General features: G+C 40.4%; 1 long non-coding RNA gene across 1 annotated transcript; it reads right to left on the reverse strand.

The window, feature by feature from the left end:
• Window positions 1-4,566: 4,566 nt before the first annotated feature.
• LOC117808541 lies at window positions 4,567-6,351 on the reverse strand. The gene is made up of 3 exons (XR_004630354.1): window positions 6,010-6,351; window positions 4,889-4,964; window positions 4,567-4,676 (listed from the first exon to the last, which is right to left on the reverse strand). It is a non-coding gene; the product is annotated as an uncharacterized LOC117808541 (long non-coding RNA).
• Window positions 6,352-16,005: the final 9,654 nt, after the last annotated feature.

Here is a 16,005-nt window from a genome sequence, read left to right on the forward strand (position 1 = left end):
AGTCACTCCCTTTGAGGTGTGTCAGGCAGACCTCTGCACCAACCATCACCTCACAAAGGGCAGCATCACGCCACAGATTAACTGTGACGTGTGCGGAATTCTAGTAAACATAGGACAAAACTGTTAGTTTAAGATCTTAAGTTTTCAGTCAGATTTTATAATAAGATGTCATCCAGTCAGAGAGGATGTCAGTAAGTTAGTCAAGTAAAGTCTCAGTAATTCACTCAAGTAGGGAAAGGGATTTATTGAGCAATGTGCTCCAACAGCAGTGTTTTCTCTGAGGCTGATCCCAAAGTAATAAAGCTTGTAAAGCAAGAGTATAAATGTGAATTCTTTAATGATACAAACACTTTGTGTATCGGAGGAGTTAACCAGTCCAAAGGATGGCTACAAACCAGACGGCATGTTCACTCACAAGTTTGTTCAGAAGTGATAGATGAACTTGTGTTAAACTTTGAGAATATAAGAAGTGATTCAGGTTTGTAAGTGTCAGTTCATGAGGCACAGTCACCTTGGCTCTATTCTAAGATGAATAAAGTCTTGCAGATCCAATGGTTGTTCCAATATAAAAAAATAGTTTTTATTTTGCATTAGGAAAAACCACAACATGTATCCGTTTGTCACTCGGTTATTCTGCCAGTAAGTCTTGGGTGACAGTCAGACAAAGACACAGCTCACTTGACTCATGTTACTCTGTAGAACTTACATGTTCCAGAGTCACAACTTTCAAAGGGACCGGCTGCTGATTCACTATCACCCTCTTGATTATGGAGATCTGAAATGTAGAAATCGGATGGTTTTAGTAAAAATGGATCATTTAACAGGAGTATGAACAATGTGTCAACAGACTAATTTACTAACCTCAGTCAGCTTGCCAGTCACCGTGAGGAATCCCTGGCAAGACTTAACCAGGGATACCTCTGTTTCTGTGCTTTTCGGCAGCAGTACATTTGTGGCCTCTTCTTTAAGGCTCTTGGAAACACTGAAACTGGCTGCCTTAAAAAATTGTGTTTCTCGATTGACGAACAGGTTATCACCCTTTAGGGTGTATCCCCTCATGATATAGCCCACATTAACCTCCACCTTTGTGGTTATTGTTTCATATAAAGTTATTTTTTTTACAATTTTTCCGTCGCAGACGATGAGGGTACGATTGCTCTTGATTCCATTCCGAGTGACCTCCCCCGACTCAGAGAACCTCCACTGGGTGCACCTTTCCTCTGGTTGAACTTCCAGGACCATCACATGAACAGGCGGTAATTTTGAGTCACTCCTGCCAAAAACCGATGCAAAATCCATTCTAAAATACAAACACACACACACACACACACACACACACACACACCAGAGGAAAGGGTTAAGACGGTGTACACTAAAATAAAACAATGCAACTACTTCTACTGCTGCTGCTGCTACCATCCCCACTACCACTACTACTACTACTACTGCTACTACTACTGCTAATAATAATAATAATAATAATAATAATAATAATAATAATAATACTTTAAAAAACTCAAATAAAAAATAGTCATTATTCTTCTTCTTTAAATAAACTGTAAACTAAATAATTTTTGGATGTTGTACACTTGTTGTTGTTATTGTTACTATTATTATGAAGGAAAAAAAAAATCAAGTGTAAAATAAATGAAAAAGCCAAAAGATATTCATTAGTTTAATAACTTGTATCTTTGATTCCTGTGTTTTAGATAAACCAATAAAATGTATATAGTAAAAAATAATAAATACACAATTTCACAGGGACTTAATCATTTTATGAAGTATATTTATTGATTTATTGATTTATGTTTTTAAAAGGTTTTCAAGACCATGTGTTATTTGTAGTACTTGGTGACATTTATTGACATTGTGCGTACTACATAGTGTGTTTGAAGCGGTTTGAAGGTAGTATGTAATATGACTGTTCTGTTGGATCTGTTATGCAGGTTGCTGGGCCAGACGTCATCGGATTTCCGGTTTCGGAAAGCGGAAGTAAACAACGGCCAAGCTGATAGATAAACTGCTTCTTAAGCGTTCCCTAATTATTTAATTAGTTAAGAAGTGATTTGTATGGGATTTAATAGTTTCACAGTGACTAAAAACGGAATTTCTCCCCTTCAAAAAAAAAAAAAGAAAAAAGCGGAACGAGCGCTGTGCATTGTGGGAAACAGTACGTGAGGGAGACTGGCCTGATGCAGACTGGGACATGTTCCTGAAGCAGTACGACGTCCGGGGAGTTTTGGCATGCGGCAGATTTTTTCACTTGTTCACATACTACATATTGAATTTTGGCCAAATCAGCATGGACTGTTAGTAGGCGGTTTCGAAAACAGCCTCACGCTGCAGGTGGATTCAGTTACACTAACACTCCCCAAGGGCTCTTGCTACTTGATGACAACAGTTCCACTCATCGAACGGTAAGTTTTCCAAGGCGCCGCTCGCGCACACACGGTCATGCACACACTCTGGTTAACTGACGAACTTCCAGTGAGTGTTTATCCGACAGTTAGTAACCATTTATCCGACAGTTAGTAACCATTTATCCGACAGTTAGTAACCATTTATCCGACAGTTGGTAACCATTTATCCGACAGTTAGTAACCATTTATCCGACAGTTGGTAACCATTTATCCGACAGTTAGTAACCATTTATCCGACAGTTAGTAACCATTTATCCGACAGTTAGTAACCATTTATCCGACAGTTAGTAACCATTTATCCGACAGTTAGTAACCATTTATCCGACAGTTAGTAACCATTTATCCGACAGTTGGTAGCCGTTTATCCAACTTGGTAGCTGGCTACCAACGTCTACCAACTGTTGGTATGTAGAGGATTTTATGGCCTTATACATTTTTTCCTATTACGATCAATTCGTTATTATAACCACAGATCATGCTCAAAGAACTCAAAGAACTGACCGACTGCACGTTATGGATTTAAATCAGTATATAACTGTTTATTCTTTAATGTAAAAACAAGAATCAACAAACAAAACAACAAACGCTAACACTTTGTAGAAAATGAAAAACTTTAGATAACAGTAAATACAAACTTTGAATAAAATATATTATTAAGAAATAAATAGATAAAAAAACATTGTTTCAACTGGTGCATTTTTGGCTTCTTTTGGCCACTCACAAAATACAAAAACACTTGTGTTGCTTGTTTTTATGTTCTGAGCTACTGTAAAAACATGGTGGCCTCTGTGGAAGAGGACCCACTCCTTTGTAGATATAAAAGGCTCACTATAACTTCACAAAAACAAAATTATTTTTATATTCAGGAGATTAAACACTAATGTAAACATACTTGGGATTAATATCCTACTTCTACAAAGTCTGTTGTCTCAGTGCTGATCACACACTATGTACAGATGAACATCAAGAAATATTTACGTTTTGATATTTACACTTCTCAAGTAAAACCTTATTTATGGTGCAGGGGAGGCAGTAGATCCCAGGACGCATCGCTTCAGACTCTCCACACCAGGAGTAGCCTGTCCTGATGCCTGGTAGCACATGTCACCTGTTGTTGGTCATAAGGCAGCAGGATCTGGCAGAGACCTATGATTGTGCTGACCTCTAGAGTTCCTCATGCTGACCACCAACTCTGATAGTAGGTCCAAACGATCCATGCCTGGCATGTCATGGTCATCCACAGCCTAAAAAAAGACAACAGCAGTCAAACACTTGTTTTATTAAGACATTTATTTTTGAATCATTGCCTTTGTGGGGTCTTATTTTCAGCTAAATGTTAAAGCCCGCTTACAAACTGTCCTTCCTCTGGAGTAGTACCAGGCTGGGTGGTGGCAGAGGCTGAGGTCACGGGAGAGGCTGAGGTTACTGCAGGCTGCTTGGCGGCATAGGTTAAAGTGGCGGCTGAGGCTGAGGTGACTGCAGGCTGCTTGGCGGCATAGGTTGAAGTGGCAGCAGAGGCTGAGGTGACTGCAGGCTGTGTGGCGGCAGAGGCTGAGGCTGAGGTGACTGCAGGCTGTGTGGCGGCTGAGGCTGAGGCTGAGGTGACTGCAGGCTGTGTGGCGGCAGAGGCTGAAGTGGCGGCAGATGCTGAGGTGACTGCAGGCTGTGTGGCGGCAGAGGCTGAGGCTGAGGTGACTGCAGGCTGCTTGGCGGCATAGGTTGAAGTGGCGGCAGAGGCTGAGGTGACTGCAGGCTGTGTGGTGGCATAGGTTGAAGTGGCGGCAGAGGCTGAGGTGACTGCATGCTGCGTGGTGGCATAGGTTGAAGTGGCGGCAGAGGCTGAGGTGACTGCAGTCTGCGTGGCGGCATAGGTTGAAGTGGCAGCAGAGGCTGAGGTGACTGCAGGCTGCATGGCGGCATAGGTTGAAGTGGCAGCAGAGGCTGAGGTGACTGCAGGCTGCGTGGCAGCATAGGCTGAGGTGACTGCAGGCTGCGTGGCGGCATAGGCTGAGGTGACTGCAGGCTGCATGGCGGCATAGGTTGAAGTGGCAGCAGAGGCTGAGGTGACTGCAGGCTGTGTGGCGGCAGAGGCTGAGGTGACTGCAGGCTGCGTGGCGGCAGAGGCTGAGGTGACTGCAGGCTGCATGGCAGTTTAGGTCACTTTGCAGCGTCCTCAGAGGGTAAAGCGACATTGGAAGAAACTGCAGGAGAGCCTGCAGATGAAGAGGGAGATCAAGTTGTCTGTTCCTGAGGTGTCTGATAAAAATAAGAAAAAAAGTCACATACATGATGTTTGTGTGTGTAGGTTCTTCAATTTGTAAATGTTTTACTCCTTTACTAAATGTGCTATTTTTACTAAAGTCAAATTCCTTGTGTGTTCAAGCATACTTGGCGAATAAAGCTGATTCTGATTCTGATTCTGATTCTGATTTTAAATTGTATCAGTTCAATATACCATTGCAGTTTACCTTTTAAGTGTGAAACACACACAAGCAGACCAAACAAAGACATCTGAACCCGATTCTGGAGTGGACAATTTTCAATCTGTAACAAAACACATTTCAATTTAATGGAAAACATACTGTAGATTTAATGATTTCATGATATTGACCTATGATGTAAGTAATACCATGTGATAGAGTTTGTGCCACTTCTTTTGTGAAAAGCAGTTTGAAGCTTTGGTGTCTGTCATTTATAATAACTGTACACAGAATTCCACAGTGTTATATAAATGTTCAAATGCTTTTGAATGACATTATAAATTGACTGAAAATCTATCAGACACTACTATTATCACATAATGTTAAAAAATCCACTTTTTAATAACTAGCTACTAAGTGTACTTAGTTACTACTGTATACATGACATAAACAGCTGTTTCATTCATGTTATGTGTAAACATAATGACAAAGGCAATAAGATAGAGGGCAAATATATACATATACACATCAATAACAGACGGGGAGTTTCAGCTGTTATCTGTCGCATTCATGGTGATATATTATAATGACTGTGACAGATACAAGGTGGAGATCCAGACACAACATCATAGATTACTCTGCAATAGTTTGTCCATTGCTGTATTTATTAGAGCTGATCTGACAACACTGTACGAGGTTGATTACAGTATAGCAGAAATATGACGTCGAGTCATTGACTGTAAGTTGGTCAAAATGTCAGACTACTCCCTGGTCGATCATTGATTAAGCTTTACATCTGTTCATTATGTTCTATCTGACTTGACAAGGATAATAAAGGAGATTTGCGGGAGTTTTCAGCGTCCCACACAGCCTAGAAGTCAGAAATACGACGTTAAATATATAAACCGTGACTAATGCCTAAAGTTGATCCAAACAGATACGTAGTGTAAAAGTGTTCGGGTTGTAGTTTATTCTCCGATATCACAAATAGTGTGTGTCAGCATCGATCAGCATCATACACTGTTATACCGGCTAAACTTAGCTAAAGTCATACGGACATGAGATCCAGACGAAAACAACGTGAACAAATGAACAACCTGGAAACTCACCGTGTCCGAGTAATAAACTAAAACATCACTACAAATATGAAAAAGCTTTTAATGACTTACCATGAAATGTGCCGGTGTGTTAGCTTTGACGGAACTTTCAGTCAACTTTCGTTTCTGTCGGCACTCGCATAGCAACAGCCTTCTGATTGGTCGAGGCGGCAGGAGGCGGGTGTTGAGGCGGACAGATTTTTTCATTGGTAAGAAATGGAAGAGGGGGTGGAATCTGATTGGTAAGAAATGGAAGCCGGGACCGAAGCTTCGATTTGACTGGAAAGAAATGGAGAGAAACTGAGAGGGGGGATGATTTGATTGGCAAGAAATGGACGGCGAAAACGGACTATTGTGTTGTGGGTAGAGCTCACAGAAATGAATGAATTTGGACAGCTATTAGTCCACACGTCATCATCCAGGTTACAGCCAGGGAACATTTTGGTTTGTGTTCGTCTGAAACAACTGGTTTCCTTGAGCTCATATCAGGAAGTACTGGACCATGTTTAGTGAAAGTTTTCTATAAACTACGGCCTCATTAACCACTTCACTGCAGCCCACTAACACACTTTACTTTGTGACAGGTAAGTACTTTCCAACGGTGACAATCTAACCCACAGAACTCGGTTAAAATCACACTTTTTAACGGTTTACGTGGAGCCGTGGGAACACGATGCAGGTGGTATTCGCAAGTCGTACAATTGTCTCATTCATAGTCAATATTGCGGCGAGAATAATTTAACTAAAGGAATCAGTAGGCTACATCACAGTCACGTACATAAGTATGTGTAAAGAGGAACTTAATGACGGACTCGATCTATGTGAATAAAATTCACATGCCAAAAAGGCACTGCGGCCACAGCATAACCACTACGCCGCAGACTCCAGTGAATGAAGGGTCTCCTGTCATGCATTCATTACACACATAAGCGTCAGGTAACATTTTGGTTTGTGCTCACCTAAAACAACTGGTTATCCTGTGCCTTCGTGAGGACATTTCATTTAAATTAGATTGTCATATAGGCCTGAAAGAAACTTTACAAAAATGTGTTACAAAAAACGTCAGCAGCTCCTCTGGCTGCTAAATATGTGTCTGTCTGTCACAGTCTGAGGAACGCACCATCCCATAATATCTGATTTTGGGTGAAGGTTTTATGAGCATTGACATTGAGATATGCTGTATGGGTGACACCATTGTTTTAACGCGTATAAAATATGTAATATATATAATATGAATATATATGTAATGAATATAATATGTAATGAATGTAATGTATGTGTATAAATCGTGTGTGCTTTGGAAACAACATGTCTTTGTACATGCCAATAAAGCAAATTGAGTTGAATTGAATTGTGTCTGTCTTCCAACGATTTTAATTTTTGTTTTTAGAAACAGAAAAGGAAAATCGACCATTTTTTTAAGTTTTGTTTATCCCTTCTTGACCCTGATAAATAAAAATAGCTTGAATTTCAATTTTAATTCTTGAATTTTAAAATGAAAATCAAATAACCACTCATTTTTTGTTTTTTAATATTCTTTTCTGAACGGAAAATCCAATGAACAAAACACACATTGACCCAGTAATTAAGTAATCACCAACATCTGACCCAAGGATGTAGCTAGGCTGTGGCTCAGTGGGTAGAGTCGGTCATCTATCAATCGAAAGGTTGGCGGTTCGATCCCAGCTCCGGCAGTCACATGCCTAAGTGTCCTTGAGCAAGACACTGAACCCCAAATTGCTCCCTCTGTTGTTCAGAGGTGTGTGAATGTGTACGAATGAGATTAGCTAATACTGATGGTCCCTTACATTAGCAGCCTCTACCATCAGTGAGTGAATGGGTATAAATGGGTGAATGCGACGAGGTGTGTTAAAGCGCTTTGAGTAGTCAGACAGACTAGAAAAGTGCTATATAAGTACAAGTCCATTTACCATTTACCATCCATAAAAGCAGGATGGAGCAGTTGATTGTTCTTTTGCTCAGTAGAGATTATCTTATAGCAAACCCTCCAAAAAATCGATAGAGACAGAAAACATGGATCCTCTTAAAGTCAGAGAAATAATTGACTTTAAAATGAACAGTATATATCCTCCAGGATTTTCCAAAAATCAAAGATATATTCTGAAAAGAAGGGTGGAAAGCTACCATCTGAAAGGTAAGACAACCAGCAAAATAGCACTGTATAACACTGTTGATCTGAAAATCTTATTTAACTGTTTAAATAAAATGTGACCCTTAGATGGGGATCTGTACTACCTATGCCACAGACAGCGTGATGAGCAGCAGCATCACCTCGCAAAGGTTGTACATACCCCACTTGATGCAAACGCAATCTTCCTGGAATTTCACGCCAGCGCTATTGGGGCCCACTGTGGGGTGGACAAGACTCTTCATGCTATCCTCCAGAGGTACTACTGGCCAGGTATGAAGGCAGATATCACAAAATGGGTACGTAGATTTCTCCTTTTTGAGTTTAATTTATAATAATCCAAAGTGTGCCTCTTCATTGTGCTCAGATTTTCTCTTTGCTTATTAGATTTCCCAGTGTGATGCATGTCAGAAAAAGAGGGCCTGTTTAAAAGAGAAGGCCCAGTACAAACCAATACAGGTGAGTGATTACACTAATGTAAGACACATTATGTTCAACAATTGAGTCACAGTGAATTTTATAAATTTGAATTTCTGCATTTGTTTGCATTTCAGGTGTCAGAGCCTTTCGAACTGGTTGGGATGGACCTGGTAGGCACACTTAAGTGTACCAACAACGGTTACACGTACATCTGTGTGATGGTGGACTACTTCACTAAATGGCTGGAGGTCTATCCCCTGAAGAGTAAAAAGGCAGAGGAAGTCACAGAGTGCATAATGGACTTCTTTTATAAGTACGGTGCACCAAAACGTATCCTGACTGACCGAGGCAAAGAATTTGTCAACAAAGTAAGTCTAGGGGTGGTACTAAAAACAATACTATTTTTAAATACTATACCATATATATATATGTATTATTTATTTTCAGAACTTTATCCGTCATATGTTCTAGATCAACCGGGACCTTTGTGAAAAACTTTGCATAGAAAGAAGTCTTTGTGCGCCGTACCACCCACAGACAAATGGCCTGGTTGAAAAACTTAATGGAACCATTCAAGGGTAAAAATGCACTTCCTACTTTCTCCATGGGTCTATCAAATGTAAACACAGAGAATGAGAGACTCTTCCTTTGATTTCAGGGCTTTGAAAAAAATGGTGCAGAACCACCCAAGCGACTGGGATCGCTACATAAAACCAACAGTATTTGGACTCTGCACTAAAAAACAGATCACAACCAAATATTCCCCCTCTTTTTACTGATGTACAGAAGGGAGGCCCGTTATCCCTCCGAAATTCCAGACATGTGTCAGGTGAAACATAATTTTAATGCATTTATATTGGGAATGTTCCTATAAGTTTCATTTAACCCCAGGATCAAGACATTTAATGTTCAGTAACTGTCGTTGCCGACAACTGAGCAAACTCTACTGCAGTACCGTTTGTAAGTTAAGTTAAGTTTGAAAAGGTTTTATCTTGTTGACTCCTTTGCAATGACTGCTCTGTGGCATGGATCATGCCGTGGATTAAAGAAGGTAACCTTTTAGAAAATCCGTTGAGACTTATTTAAAATGCATACAAGTTTGTATTGAGGATATTTTTGTTTCAGGTTGACCCAATGGCCTACGATGTCCTCTTAGGCCCTGTGTGTGACAACAGACATTGGACACTTGTGGTGAGAACTTCACACATTTGCAAAGTAGTCATGTGCAGGAGTGTAAATATACTTTTGTGTTCTCCTGCATGAAGATTGGCTGTACTAATTCAAAATTTGTATTGACACATTACACGTCTTATGCAGGTCCTTTATCCAAAGGAGAGGCGTGCAGTTTACATAGACCCTCTAGGAGAAACACCTGACCACATAATCAAATGCAGGGATGTAACACGGTAAGATGTACAATACATCAGCTGACTTAAAATCATTGAGTGCCGTCTGTAACAAATACTTTTTTTTGTTTTGCTTGCACAGAGCTTTCATGAGGCAAAAAAACCTACACATCTCTAGATGGACTTGTGACACAATTAACCATCCACGTCAGCAGGACGCAACATCTTGTGGAGTATTTGTGTGCAAGGTATGAGTGCAATTCAGTGTTTACCTAAGAAAGCTACTTAATGTTACTAATTAAACCCTGCCCTGTGAAGTTTGCAGAGTGTCTCCTAACTGGTGAGGTGTTACATTTCAAGACCGATGAAGCTGCTGTGACACAGTTGAGATGGGAAATAGCTTGCCAACTGGTCACAGAGTCAGGTTTGTGTTTTGGATTTTTGCTTTCGTTGTATCATACTCATGACCTATATACGGTCAACTTGGGATTAATTTAAGCATATGATGTGTTAGAAAATTTGTCAGAACTGTGCAGAGCCTGCGGGAATGCCTACCAAAGTCCAGCAAGAAACAAAGATGGCCGTGATGATTGGGTAGGAATGGACAGTTTTCTATGCTAGTGTATGTTTCACATGTAACTAAATCCTAATCTATCACTAATATTCTCCTCAGATCCAGTGTACAGCTTGCAGTCTTTGGTTCCATTTAATTTGTGTTGGAAGGCCTCCATTGGACCGAAACTACTACTGTCCAGCATGTACACTGTAAAAGGGACTGTATCTGTCAATAGCCACATACATTCATTGTTCATTTACTATTTGAATTTTTGAAATTGCTACTTAATTTTTTATACATTGACTCAGAACCTGCCTCATCAAACGACTCTTCCAAAGTTTCAGTCCAAACCAAGGGCAACCTATAGTAGACACATTGACGATTAAATATTATAAAAGGAATTCTGTTCAGACTAAAATTGTGGGCGTGGCAGGCGTTCAGGCGGGGCATCAAACGCACATACAGCTTTGAATGTAAAGAATGACGCCCAAATAAGGGTGCATACTTTTGAGAGCTCCTCCTGGGGCTTTTCTCCAATTCAGTCCAAACAAGGCACATTCTATAGCAGACACATTGACGATTAAAAGCAGATGTGTGTCTAACCTGAGTCTGGTTCTGTTGGAGGTTTCTGCCTGTTAAAGGAAGTTTGTCCTCGCCGCTGCAACTAGGGAAATACTGCGAGGTGCAATGTTCATGGTGGATTAAGGTGGGGTGAGATCCAGTCCTGTCAGTAAGAGGGGACTGGATATTATCCTGTCTTGGTGTTGGGTCTTTGTTAATAATAGAATATGGTCTAGACCTGAGTTTCTTGTGATGTGGCATCATATCAATAAAGATTGATTTACTGAATGACATTTTTGTAAAGTTTCTTTCAGGCCTATATGACAATCTAATTTAAATGAAATGTCCTCACGAAGGCACAGGGTAACCAGTTGTTTTAGGTGAGCACAAACCAAAATGTTACCTGACGCTTATGTGTGTAATGAATGCATGACAGGAGACCCTTCATTCACTGGAGTCTGCGGCGTAGTTGTTATGACTGCTGTTGTCTTTTTTTAGGCTGTGGATGACCATGACATGCCAGGCATGGATCGTTTGGACCTACTATCAGAGTTGGTGGTCAGCATGAGGAACTCTAGAGGTCAGCACAATCATAGGTCTCTGCCAGATCCTGCTGCCCTATGACCAACAACAGGTGACATGTGCTACCAGGCATCAGGACAGGCTACTCCTGGTGTGGAGAGTCTGAAGCGATGCGTCCTGGGATCTACTGCCTCCCCTGCACCATAAATAAGGTTTTACTTGAGCAGTGTAAATATCAAAACGTAAATATTTCTTGATGTTCATCTGTACATAGTGTGTGATTACAGTTTATTAAACTTAAAGTGTAAGGAATTTATCAGCACTGAGACAACAGACTTTGTAGAAGTAGGATATTAATCCCAAGTATGTTTACATTAGTGTTTAATCTCCTGAATATAAAAATAATTTTGTTTTTGTGAACTTATAGTGAGCCTTTTATATCTACAAAGGAGTGGGTCCTCTTCTACAGAGGCCACCATGTTTTTACAGTAGCTCAGAACATAAAAACAAGCAACACAAGTGTTTTTGTATTTTGTGAGTGGCCAAAAGAAGCCAAAAATGCACCAGTTGAAATAATGTTTTTTTATCTATTTATTTCTTAATAATATATTTTATTCAAAGTTTGTATTTTCTGTTATCTAAAGTTTTTCATTTTCTACAAAGTGTTAGCGTTTGTTGTTTTGTTTGTTGATTCTTGTTTTTACATTAAAGAATAAACAGTTATATACTGATTTAAATCCATAACTTGCAGTCGGTCAGTTCTTTGACTTCTTTGAGCATGATCTGTGGTTATAATAACGAATTGATCGTAATAGGAAAAAATGTATAAGGCCATAAAATCCTCTACATATTGTGTCTGTATTTGACCCAGTCCGGTCAGGCTTAGTGTATTGTTCAGAGAATAGTGAGATTATGAACTGAATCTTAAACTTCAGAGTAATTGCCACCTTGATATCTCATCTGAACCAAAAAAAAATGCTATTTAAACCCTGACTTAGTCTTAATACATGAATGAGTAAATACCAAAGTAACTTTTCATGTAAATTTGTATCAAAAGACAGTGCTTCTTTCTAAAGAGAGAGACACTGTGTTCAGAAGGGTTAATATTAAATGTATTTTTAACTTGTCAAACAAATACAACAGCATGGATACAATAAGTTAACAGAAGTGGATACAGTAGATTTTCATGGTGAAAAGACAACTCACTTCTTTAGAGTCTCTGGACTAAGTGGGAATCGAACCTACAACCTTTGGATCCACATCAATCTTCCCTTATACTACAAAAAGTGTGAAATTTGGACAACAAGATGTATATTTCATTAAGAAGCAACTTTGAGACATTTCAAACAGCTTAAGTATTTGTGCCTTTCTCCCTTTTTCCTTCCTCTTTCTTTTTTCCTTCTTTTCTCCTCCTTTTTCCTCTCTCCTCTTCTTCCCCCCCTCTTCCCCTTTTTTCCTCTCATTTCCAAAAGCCACATCTGACACATTAATATCACTAAACACATATAAGACTCCTGAAGAATGATTGTTGTGTGTGTCCATATTGTGTTGTTTGTGTAACTGTTAATGTGTGTACGTCTGGAAGGCTGTTACCTTGGTCAGGTCTCTCAGATTGTAAAAGAGGTTTTTAATTTCAATGGGAGTTCCTGGTTTAAGAAAGGTTCCATAAGAAATACAAGACATGTCTTGAAACAACGTCAAGTTGACATGTTTCTCACAGCCTGCTGTACTGATCCATAAACTGCTGTAGAAAAGCTGTGAAGGCTTAACCAGGGTGACATCAGGAAGATCAAATTTACTCCATCATTTAGCATTCACACACACAGACATTTTATAGCTCTCCATGCATGTCATCAACTGTGAAATTGTGTGTGATGGCTTGATGCCCTTAGAGCTGTGATTGTTACCACCTGAGGAGTAATCTATGCTGTCTTATCATAAAGAGGGAAAGAGGAAATAACAGCGGAGCTTATAAAGCTCCGCACAGCACACGAAGGACTCTTCACGGGGAAGAGACACACGGCCAAGAAGGCCTGGACGTGAGTTGTCAGTTTTGGTGTATCATGTTATCATGCTGACCAACAGAAACACCTGAGCACATTCATCAATGCTCTGTAGAGAAAGAGTTTTCTTGTATGTTGTGGTATAATCTGGCATTTTCAGTCATACATCCCTGTGATGTGACTGACATGACACTCATATTTAGGCTGACAGAACAAAGGATGAAATACACTGACCTAATATTCAGGCCCTACAGTGAACTCATCCGGCTTCTTGGCATGGAGGGAAGGCTAACTAATCTGTACGATTCGTCCTCGGTTCACTACAAGGACTGCCAGATGGCCGTGAATTCGTGGAGAGAAATCTCCACGAACACCGGGATGGAAATCCAAGATTGCACAAAGCGGTGGAAGAACAGTCGCGACAAGTTTGTCCGCCTCCGCAGGAAAATGTCTGCAAAGAGTGGCAATCCAGGGGGAAAGAAGGTTCCAGCCCTGTATATCTTTTTGTCCTGGCTCTCACCTCACATCAAGCATCGTGAGACAGAGTCTAACTACGATGAGAAGGTAAATATATTGTTTGAATCATTAACCCTATGTGCTTCACAAAGGGTAGCTAGCAGCCTGAGCTAACAATGCTAACGAGTTGTAAACACAGCGTGAACGTGCATGAAGCAGTACTAATGACCGTTGAATGTTGCCTTTCTGTGTGGTTTTGTGGTTTGTAAGAAACAGACTTGCATTATATCAGTGTCGCCATATTGCATTTTTAAATCACTGTCACCCATCACTGTGTGTAGGTAGAAATTGTCAGCATGTAATCATATGGACACATGTAATTTCAAAGTCACTGAATATTTTCTTTCTCTTTCATGATCCCAGATAGAAGCTAGATCCACTGCTGGATGCAGTGCCCAGCTGGAGCTTGCAGACACCTGGGGCTCCACCAGTGAACTCTCCCCGTTGTATTCAGACTGTCCGTCACCTGTGCCCTCACCATCGCCTGTCCTGCACCGGCCAACACCTGCGCCCTCTCCATCGCCTGTCCTGCACCGGCCAACACCTGCGCCCTCTCCATCGCCTGTCCTGCACCGGCCAACACCTGCACCCTCTCCATCGCCTGTCCTGCACCGGCCAACACCTGCACCCTCTCCATCGCCTGTCCTGCACCGGCCAACACCTGCGCCCTCTCCGTTGCCTGCTGCCCTTCCCTCCCAGTCATCCCCACTGCCCAATTTGCAATCTCCTCTAGCCTCTAGAGGAAAGAGGAAGAGAAAGGAGCAGGATGAGGCTGTGCAAGTGCGGCTGGAGCAACTGGAGGAGCGTAGACTCCAGTTGCAGCAGACACTATTGATGGGGACTGATGAATATGTGCGGTTTGGACAGACGGTTGCAGACCTCATTAGGAGGCTGCCAGAAGACCAGAGAGGAGCTGCGATGTTTGAGACGCACAGACTGTTGTTCCAGTGGCAGGAGAACATGGACAGTGTGCATTTGCAGCTACTTTGAGGATGTTGAAGGACTTGTATTAAGTTAAAAACTTGCACTAAAGTGTTCATTTGAGTGTGTTTTTTTGTATTCTAAACTTATTGTTCTTTAAACCACCACCAGGACAAGTCCTGTGTTTGCACATCTTATTTTTTATTGCCTTATTTTTTCATATGTGCAGTTTTATTTCTACTTTTTCCAGGGCAAGTCCTGTGTTTATTTAATTTTTTATTGCCTTATTTTTTCATATGTGCACTTTCATTTTTTATACTTTTTTCCAGGGCAAGTCCTGTGTTTATTTAATTTTTTATTGCCTTATTTTTTCATATGTGCACTTTCTGATTGTTTTAGATGTTTCACAACCAAATAAAACAGTTTATTTGAATATAAACCTGTTCATGCCTCATTGATTTAAAATTTCTGTAAAACTGTCATTGTTTTACAGCTGACTACATTGTTACAGGTGTGTGACTTATCTAAATCCCTGTTTTTGTCAATGTAGAAGTCCTTTATATTAATTAAGCCTTTATCTGCCCAGTTTGAGAAGACACTATCCCCCAAGCCCAGCTTGAAAGAAAGTTCTTGGTGATTGGAGCATCATAAGACCCAGTACACCCCTGAGCTTCAATGAAATTGGAAGGATGAAATCATCTTTTAACTGCTCAGCAGGTATATCAAGTTTGCAAAATAGGATGGCTCCAAAGAGGCAACTAATTGCATTATTTTACTCAATTGATGCATTAATTAAATCTCCATATTTTAGTTTAAAAATACGTTTTGGGTTTCTGGAAATTTTGACTCCCAAATACTCAAATTTATTAGACAAGATTCTAAAAGGCAGGTTTTCCAGAAAGTTGTGATCAAGACCTTCAGAGAGAAATGAAGGTACTTTTCTCCCAGTTGATGGTGAACTTTAATTTATATTTTTAACTGCAACTAGCAGTTCCTCGCTACCCACATTCACTTCTAAACTCATCCTTTAGTTGATTAATAGGACACTCCAGGTACAGATTGACAACAAATATG

Source organism: Notolabrus celidotus, unplaced genomic scaffold, assembly GCF_009762535.1.
Source record: "Notolabrus celidotus isolate fNotCel1 unplaced genomic scaffold, fNotCel1.pri scaffold_115_arrow_ctg1, whole genome shotgun sequence".
NCBI classification, from domain to species: domain Eukaryota; kingdom Metazoa; phylum Chordata; class Actinopteri; order Labriformes; family Labridae; genus Notolabrus; species Notolabrus celidotus.